At 41.8% G+C, this 7,591-nt stretch overlaps 1 protein-coding gene across 2 annotated transcripts in view; it reads right to left on the reverse strand.

Annotated features, from left to right (window-relative positions):
- Positions 1 to 3,846, reverse strand: part of LOC115468234 (FH2 domain-containing protein 1-like) — a 200,994-nt gene extending 197,148 nt beyond the window's left edge. The window contains exon 1 of one of the 2 annotated variants that reach the window (XM_030199766.1): positions 3,773 to 3,846. The gene's annotated coding sequence lies outside the window, so the exon portion shown is untranslated. Of the gene's footprint in view, positions 1 to 3,158; positions 3,223 to 3,772 lie in introns of those variants that run through there. The other variant, XM_030199767.1, reaches the window with a different exon arrangement.
- Positions 3,847 to 7,591: the final 3,745 nt, after the last annotated feature.

Consider the following 7,591-nt stretch of genomic DNA (forward strand, 5'->3'; position numbering starts at 1 on the left):
CCAGCGTCTTACTGATGGTTTTGTAGCCCATTCCAGCCTTGTGCAGGTGTATGATCTTGTCCCTGACATCCTTAGACAGCTCCTTGCTCTTGGCCATTTTGTAGAGGTTAGAGTCTGACTGATTCACTGAGTCTGTGGACAGGTGTCTTTCATACAGGTGACCATTGCCGACAGCTGTCTGTCATGCAGGTAACGAGTTGATTTGGAGCATCTACCTGGTCTGTAGGGGCCAGATCTCTTACTGGTTGGTGGGGGATCAAATACTTATTTCCCTCTGCAGAATGCAAATAAATTCATATACTTTCCACAATGTGATTTTCCGGATTTAATTTGTGATGTGCTATCTCTCACTGTTACCAATAACCTACCCTTCAATTATGGGCTGCTCATGTCTTTGTCAGTGGGCAAACTTACAAAATCAGCAAGGGATCAAATACTTATTTCCACCACTGTATTCAGGTACTTATTTTGTACCAGGGGCAATGGAAGGTTAAGTGACTTGCCCAGAGTCACAAGGAGCTGCAGTGGGAATCAAACTCAGTTCCCCAGGATCTAAGTCCGCTGCACTAACCACTAGGCTACTCCTCCACTCATTCCACCAATAAGAGCCAACCTCATCAGTGATGTCACAATGGCTTGATTGCCCAATACAGTTCCCCAGGATCAAAGTCCACTGCACTAACCACTAGGCTACTCCTCCACTCATTCCACCAATAAGAGCCAACCTCATCAGTGATGTCACAATGGCTTGATTGCCCAATACAGTTCCCCAGGATCAAAGTCCACTGCACTAACCACTAGGCTACTCCTCCACTCATTCCACCAATAAGAGCCAACCTCATCAGTGATGTCACAATGGCTTGATTGCCCAATACAGTTCCCCAGGATCAAAGTCCACTGCACTAACCACTAGGCTACTCCTCCACTCATTCCACCAATAAGAGCCAACCTCATCAGTGATGTCACAATGGCTTGATTGCCCAATACTTGGCTCACTTCTGATATTGTGATGTCATAAGGGAAAGGGGGAAAGGGAAATGGGACTTGATATACCGCCTTTCTGAGATTTTTGCAACTACATTCAAAGCGGTTTACATATATTCAGGTACTTATTTTGTACCAGGGGCAATGGAAGGTTAAGTGACTTGCCCAGAGTCACAAGGAGCTGCAGTGGGAATCAAACTCAGTTCCCCAGGATCAAAGTCCGCTGCACTAACCACTAGGCTACTCCTCCACTCATTCCACCAATAAGAGCCAACCTCATCAGTGATGTCACAATGGCTTGATTGCCCAATACAGTTCCCCAGGATCAAAGTCCACTGCACTAACCACTAGGCTACTCCTCCACTCATTCCACCAATAAGAGCCAACCTCATCAGTGATGTCACAATGGCTTGATTGCCCGATACTTGGCTCACTTCTGATATTGTGATGTCATAAGGGAAAGGGGGAAAGGGAAATTGGACTGGATATACCGCCTTTCTGAGGTTTTTGCAACTACATTCAAAGCGGTTTACATATATTCAGGTACTTATTTTGTACCAGGGGCAATGGAGGGTTAAGTGACTTGCCCAGAGTCACAAGGAGTTGCAGTGGGAATCAAACTCAGTTCCCCAGGATCAAAGTCCACTGCACTAACCACTAGGCTACTCCTCCACTCATTCCACCAATAAGAGCCAACCTCATCAGTGATGTCACAATGGCTTGATTGCCCAATACTTGGCTCACTTCTGATATTGTGATGTCATAAGGGAAAGGGAAATGGGACTTGATATACCGCCTTTCTGAGGTTTTTGCAACTACATTCAAAGTGGTTTACATATATTCAGGTACTTATTTTGTACCAGGGGCAATGGAGGGTTAAGTGACTTGCCCAGAGTCTCAAGGAGCTGCAATGGGAATCGAACCCAGTTCCCCAGGATCAAAGTCTGCTGCACTAACCACTAGGCTACTCCTCCAGGAAGAGCTTGTGCTGGAAACTGTGTATAGAAGGTGCAAATCATCCAGAACAAGTTACTGTGAGAAAAGATGGGTATACTACTGAAGGTGATTGAAAAAAGTGCATTAAACAGCACAGAATTAGAAGCTATCAACCTACAATTCGTATTTTATGTATAACTGTGGAATTGTAGACTGGTCTCAGATTGTATGAAAGAACAAGAAAATGTCTTCATGTCCACCAGATAATCTATAAAATCCAGTGTGTGCCATGGCATAACCTTATAAAAACCGATTACATAAATAGAGCTACTGAGGCCTCCAGGTACTTTTTAACAGCATCAGACTTAAAAACTGAAAATGTGCATGTCCAACTTTAAAAACGGAGATACTGATCAAGCATTCCAGTGAACAGAAGGAATCCATCAAAACAAGACAAAAAAGCTGCTTAAAGCAAATAAGAATGATTAAGAAGAGGTGATTGCAGTACAGGTTCACTGCCATCACAGAAACTGGTTAAAACAAATACAGATTATACTGGGCTGAACTGGAAAACAGTCATGTCATCAGTGGGTGTGATGTGCCGAAGTAGCATAATCCCATCCACCAGTATTTGCACAAACTGTGGAGCATTGTCATAGCACAAAAACACACCAAGATGAAAACCCAGACAGGACTGTGAAGAATGAAGCAGCCATTCATACCAATAAAATAAAAACTCGATACAGGAAAATCAAACGTTAATGGATTAGAACAGAAAAAAAAATGGCAATAATAAAAGGAATTTCTCTCTCTACCTATCAACCCATAAAAATATGGTGAAAAATATACACATCCCAATTGTGTATTCGGTGCCACCAGCCTAAAGTATTCCAAACACAGCTTGATCTGTTGCCCATATACACTACACTTTTTAAATTCCAGGATACCCTCTCATTGAATAGCACCATCTCCTACCCTGTCCCGATAAACACAGCAGTAACCCAGTTGAGGAATTAAGACGCCAAATTCTCCTTCCCCTCCTCCAAAAACTTCAACCGACAAGGACTCTCTCATATAGGCCCTTCCCCCAACACTCAATACGTATGAAGTTCATCTCACATACACACAGAATAGTCTATATCTTTCCCTCCCATGGACAAAAACAGAGCCCCATTCCTAATCCTCACCATAGAAAGCCTATTACTATCCTGAAGAAAAGGGAAAATCCCTCATATCACCTGTTCCCCCAGCCCAGCAGCTACAATAGGAGAGAGGTTTGGACTTGTCAGAACAGCAGTAAACGATGACACAAAAAAACAAACAGTCCATCAGCAATACCTACGTACCTTATTTCACACTGAATATCTCCCAGCTGTAAGACATTTCCTACCCGGGGCAGGTTTAACTTCCTCATTGGTCCCCAGATCCCTCCAAAATAGCCTCTTGCAGCATCCACACGAACAGAGAATTTTCCAAATGAAGGCTGCACCCCCCCAAGCAGCATCCTGAGAGGGGGACACTCTCTCCCCCTCCAGCATGCTCAGCATAGGTTGGGAAAAGGAATTCACCCTACATAACCTCTTTCCCTCTCCCCTTTTCAAGCAGGGGAGAAATGATTCTCCCTCAGACCAAGTTAACCCTCTACAGCTTGGTCTGCTTGTTTCCTTTGAAAGTCATCATTCAGCAAGTACAAAGTGTCCCTGAATGCTGAGTAAACGATTGAATTAACCCTCTCCCTCCAGCCATGCGGGCTGGTTAAAAGCCCTACCTCTTACACATAAACTTTCAGGTAATCCAAAAGGGTGCAAAACTCTAACCAGAAACTGAAAAGCAGAGAAAATACTCAACTTACTCAAGGAAACATGCTGGAATCTCATCCTTCTGTTACCATTACCGAATATGAGTGAGTCAATCTTCAAACTCCACTCACTGCCCCAGCAAAAGAAAAATGTCCCTCCCTCTCTCACACCTGTGCAAAGACACACCCAGAGAAAGGAAGGGTAATCCTCCCCCATACAATCATTACAAGTGTGATGAGTCTGCAGTGCTGGCAGACAGAAAGCTTTTAACAGCAAGGCAAAAACGTTTGCACTCTCAGTAGCAATTCTAAGCTTCTTCCGTCCTTAGTCATTCCATCCAGAAATCTAAACAAACTGCTAGACTGATCCTCATCAGAACCCCATGAACGCATCACTCTGGTACATGTAAAGCATGAATACAGCACAGAGAACTGAACAGCAGACCTTCACCTGACTCCCGAGCAAGTGCTAAACTGATACATGCAAAGAATGAAGACAGCAGATCTTTAACAGCCCTGTGCAGATACTACACTAATAAATGTAAAGCATGAATACAGCACTGACAACTGAAGAGCAGGTAAGTGCTAGATAAATGATAAGAAGTAGTAACAGTAGTAGTTCAATACAGCACTGACAACTGAAGAGCAGATCTTCATCTGAGCCCTGTGCAAATGCTACACTAATACATGTAAAGCATGAATACAGCACTGACAACTAAAGAACAGGTGTTATACATATAAAGTATAAATGCAGCACAGACAACTGAAGAACAGATCTTCAACTCAACCCATGCAGATGCTACACTAATAATGAATACAGCACAGACAACTGAAGAGCAGACCTTCACCTGACTCCCAAGCAGATGCTAGACTGATAAATGTAAAGCATGAATATAGCATAAACAATTGAAGAGCAAATCTTCACCTAACTTCCAAGCAGATGCTACACTGATACATGTAAAGCATGAATACAGCATGGATAAATGAGAGCAGATCTCCATCAGAGCCCTGTGCAGATACAACACTACTACAGGTAAAGCAAGAATACAGCACTGACAGCTGAAGAGATCTTCATCTGACATCTGTGCAGATGCCATAGTGTTACATATGCTGACAGAAATTTTACATCATGAGCTCTGAAAATGGCAAGAACTGATCAGCATCAAATAAGCTTATTTTAATTATTTATTTATCGTATTTATTTGATACTTGTATCCCACATTATCCAAATATAATTATTCAGCTTTATGTGGCTTACATAAATAATAAACAGTAGAAGTTAATTTACAATACGTTATGAAAACTGTAAGAGGTAAAGGCGCATTCTTGAAAAAGTAGTGTGAGGAGAAAGATCTTGGCTATAACTGATTTTTTTTACATTTGTATCCCATGCTTTCCCACTCATGGCAGGCTCAATGTGGCTTACATGGGGCAATGGAGGGTTAAGTGACTTGCCCAGAGTCACAAGGAGCTGCCTGTGCCTGAAGTGGGAATCCAACTCAGTTCCTCAGGACCAAAGTCCACCACCCTAACCACTAGGCCACTCCTCCACTCAACATCTAGTGAAGGAATTTGTTGAAAGGAAAAACCTTCAGGAATTTGTGAACGGTCAGATAGTTATTCACTTGCATTATTTCCCTTAGGATAGAAGTCCACTATTTACTGCCTAATTGAGAAACATCTAGAGTTAGAATGAATTTGTATTTGATAATTTTGTAATTAGGGAAGTGTAGAATGAGATAACCTCTTGCAGTTAGTTGAGTTTTTGAGTTGTGAGATCTATCATGTCACACGTGTAGTCTGGAACCATCCCGTAAATGATTTTGTTAATAAAAGTGCATGTTTTGAAAATGATTCTAGCTTTAATAGGTAACCAATGTAGTCTAATGAGGAGTGGTGATGCCCTTTCAAATTTAATGACTTTGAAAAGCAGTCAAGCAGCAGTATTTTGTTTGTAATTTCCTGATTAGTAATTCCTTATTCCCTAGGTAGATGGTATTACAGTAGTCTGTGTTAATACCATTGTTTGAATAAGTGAACGGAAGGTATTAGTTGCAAAGAATGGTCTTAGTCTTTTTAGTCTTCAGATAGTATCAAATGCCTTAGTGACCAGAGTTAACCTGATCTGCACAATTCAGGTGTTGGTCAATGATGACTCCTAATATTTTTAATGTAGTTTCTAGGAACTAAGTTGTCTATTCAATAGTGAAAATGTTGTGCTTGAGGGTATTATGAGGGTTGGAGATGACTAGGAATTTTGAAGTGAAAAGTAGTAGCCCAATTTTCCATCAGGCCCAGGATTTTCAGGATTATATCTAGGATGCTTTGGATTTGGTTCACAAATGGTAAATAGATAGTGACATCATCTGCGTAAGTAAAGGATTTAAGGCCTTTGGCCCCAAAGAATCAACCTAATGGTGCCATCATAATATTAAAGAGGATAGGGGAGATTGGAGAACCTTGAAGCACACCACAATCTGGGAATCATGCTGAGGACGTAATTCCAGACATTTTTACTTGGTAAGGTCTAGTCTTGAGAAAGCCCATACCACATTCATATAGTACACTATGCGTGCGGGTGCTAAATATCTCAGTGGAAGAGGGGAAAACATCATAAAGGGGTTGTAATAATACTTTTGGATTGTTGGTTCAATTACGATTTGACTGTTGAGCAGACTGCATGGAGCATGCAGGTCTTTATGGAGTGGAGGAGTAGCCTTGTGGTTACAGCACCAGTGGGGCAATCTAGAGGTGGCCAGTTCAAATCCCACTGCTGCTCCTTGTAATCTTGGGCAAAGTCACTTAACCCTCCATTGCCTCAGGTACAAACTTAGATTGTGAGCCCTCCTGGGACAGAGAAATATCCAGAGTACAGAAATGTAACTCACCTTGAGCTACTACTGAAAAAGGTGTGAGCAAATCTAAATAATCTGCTGTCATTTACTAACCTATAATGAAAAACAATCAGGGGCAGCATAGCACTCTGCCCTTCATCTCTGCTATAAGTGATTTCTAGTCCCCCCCAACACCCCGCTGTCCAGTATTGCTCTATCCCTTCCAATCCTTCTCAAAGGAGGTGTATTGACATTGTAAGGGTCAGTATTATATCCAGTGCATTTTTGCTAGCAAAAAAGGTGCTGGTACTCCAATGCCAGGCCACCCTTCAGAGGTGGGGTAATCACTGAGGAACCCACCCCACAATAGCCAGGCCCCCTGCAACCAGTCACAGAATCTATGGCAAGGCAGAATTGTTGTGTAGAGCCTGAGCTCTTTCATTAAAACTTGGGGACCATGGGTCAATTTTAGCAGACAATGGAAAAGGTGCCGGTACTCAGTACCCCCTCAAAAAAAGCCCTGATTATATCTGCCATGTAGCTTGTTCTCTTTCCCCTGTAGGAGGTGAATTTAAGTTAAAGAATGAGTTAACCCTTTACACACCTTTAAGATTTCTTTTTTTTTTTAAATTTATTTTAAACATACGGTTTACAAAGATAAATATCTTTGAGGAAATATTACAGGGCATATGATACACTTAGTTTCAAAAAATCATTTTCAAATACGTACATCAGCTGACTCAAAGCTCTGAATTAGTCCACGTATTGAGACCCAAGATGTCCTAAAGAATAACCCAAGAGGAATTGGAAATTAACAAAATTAGCAAAACAAAAATTTAGGCTTCTTACCTTTAAGATTTCTAAGGTCCTGTCAAAGATCATCACTATCTGTACCCTCATCAAAAGAAATTGTACAATGTGATACCTGCCAGCGAGCCTTCTCAGGAGTAGCTCCTATGTTCTGGAATTTACTCTGAGGGGCTACCTCTACTTCAGGAAGCAGGTGAAAGCCTAGCTCTTCTCCCAAGCCTTTAATACA

Source organism: Microcaecilia unicolor, chromosome 4 (assembly GCF_901765095.1).
Source record: "Microcaecilia unicolor chromosome 4, aMicUni1.1, whole genome shotgun sequence".
Taxonomy (NCBI): domain Eukaryota; kingdom Metazoa; phylum Chordata; class Amphibia; order Gymnophiona; family Siphonopidae; genus Microcaecilia; species Microcaecilia unicolor.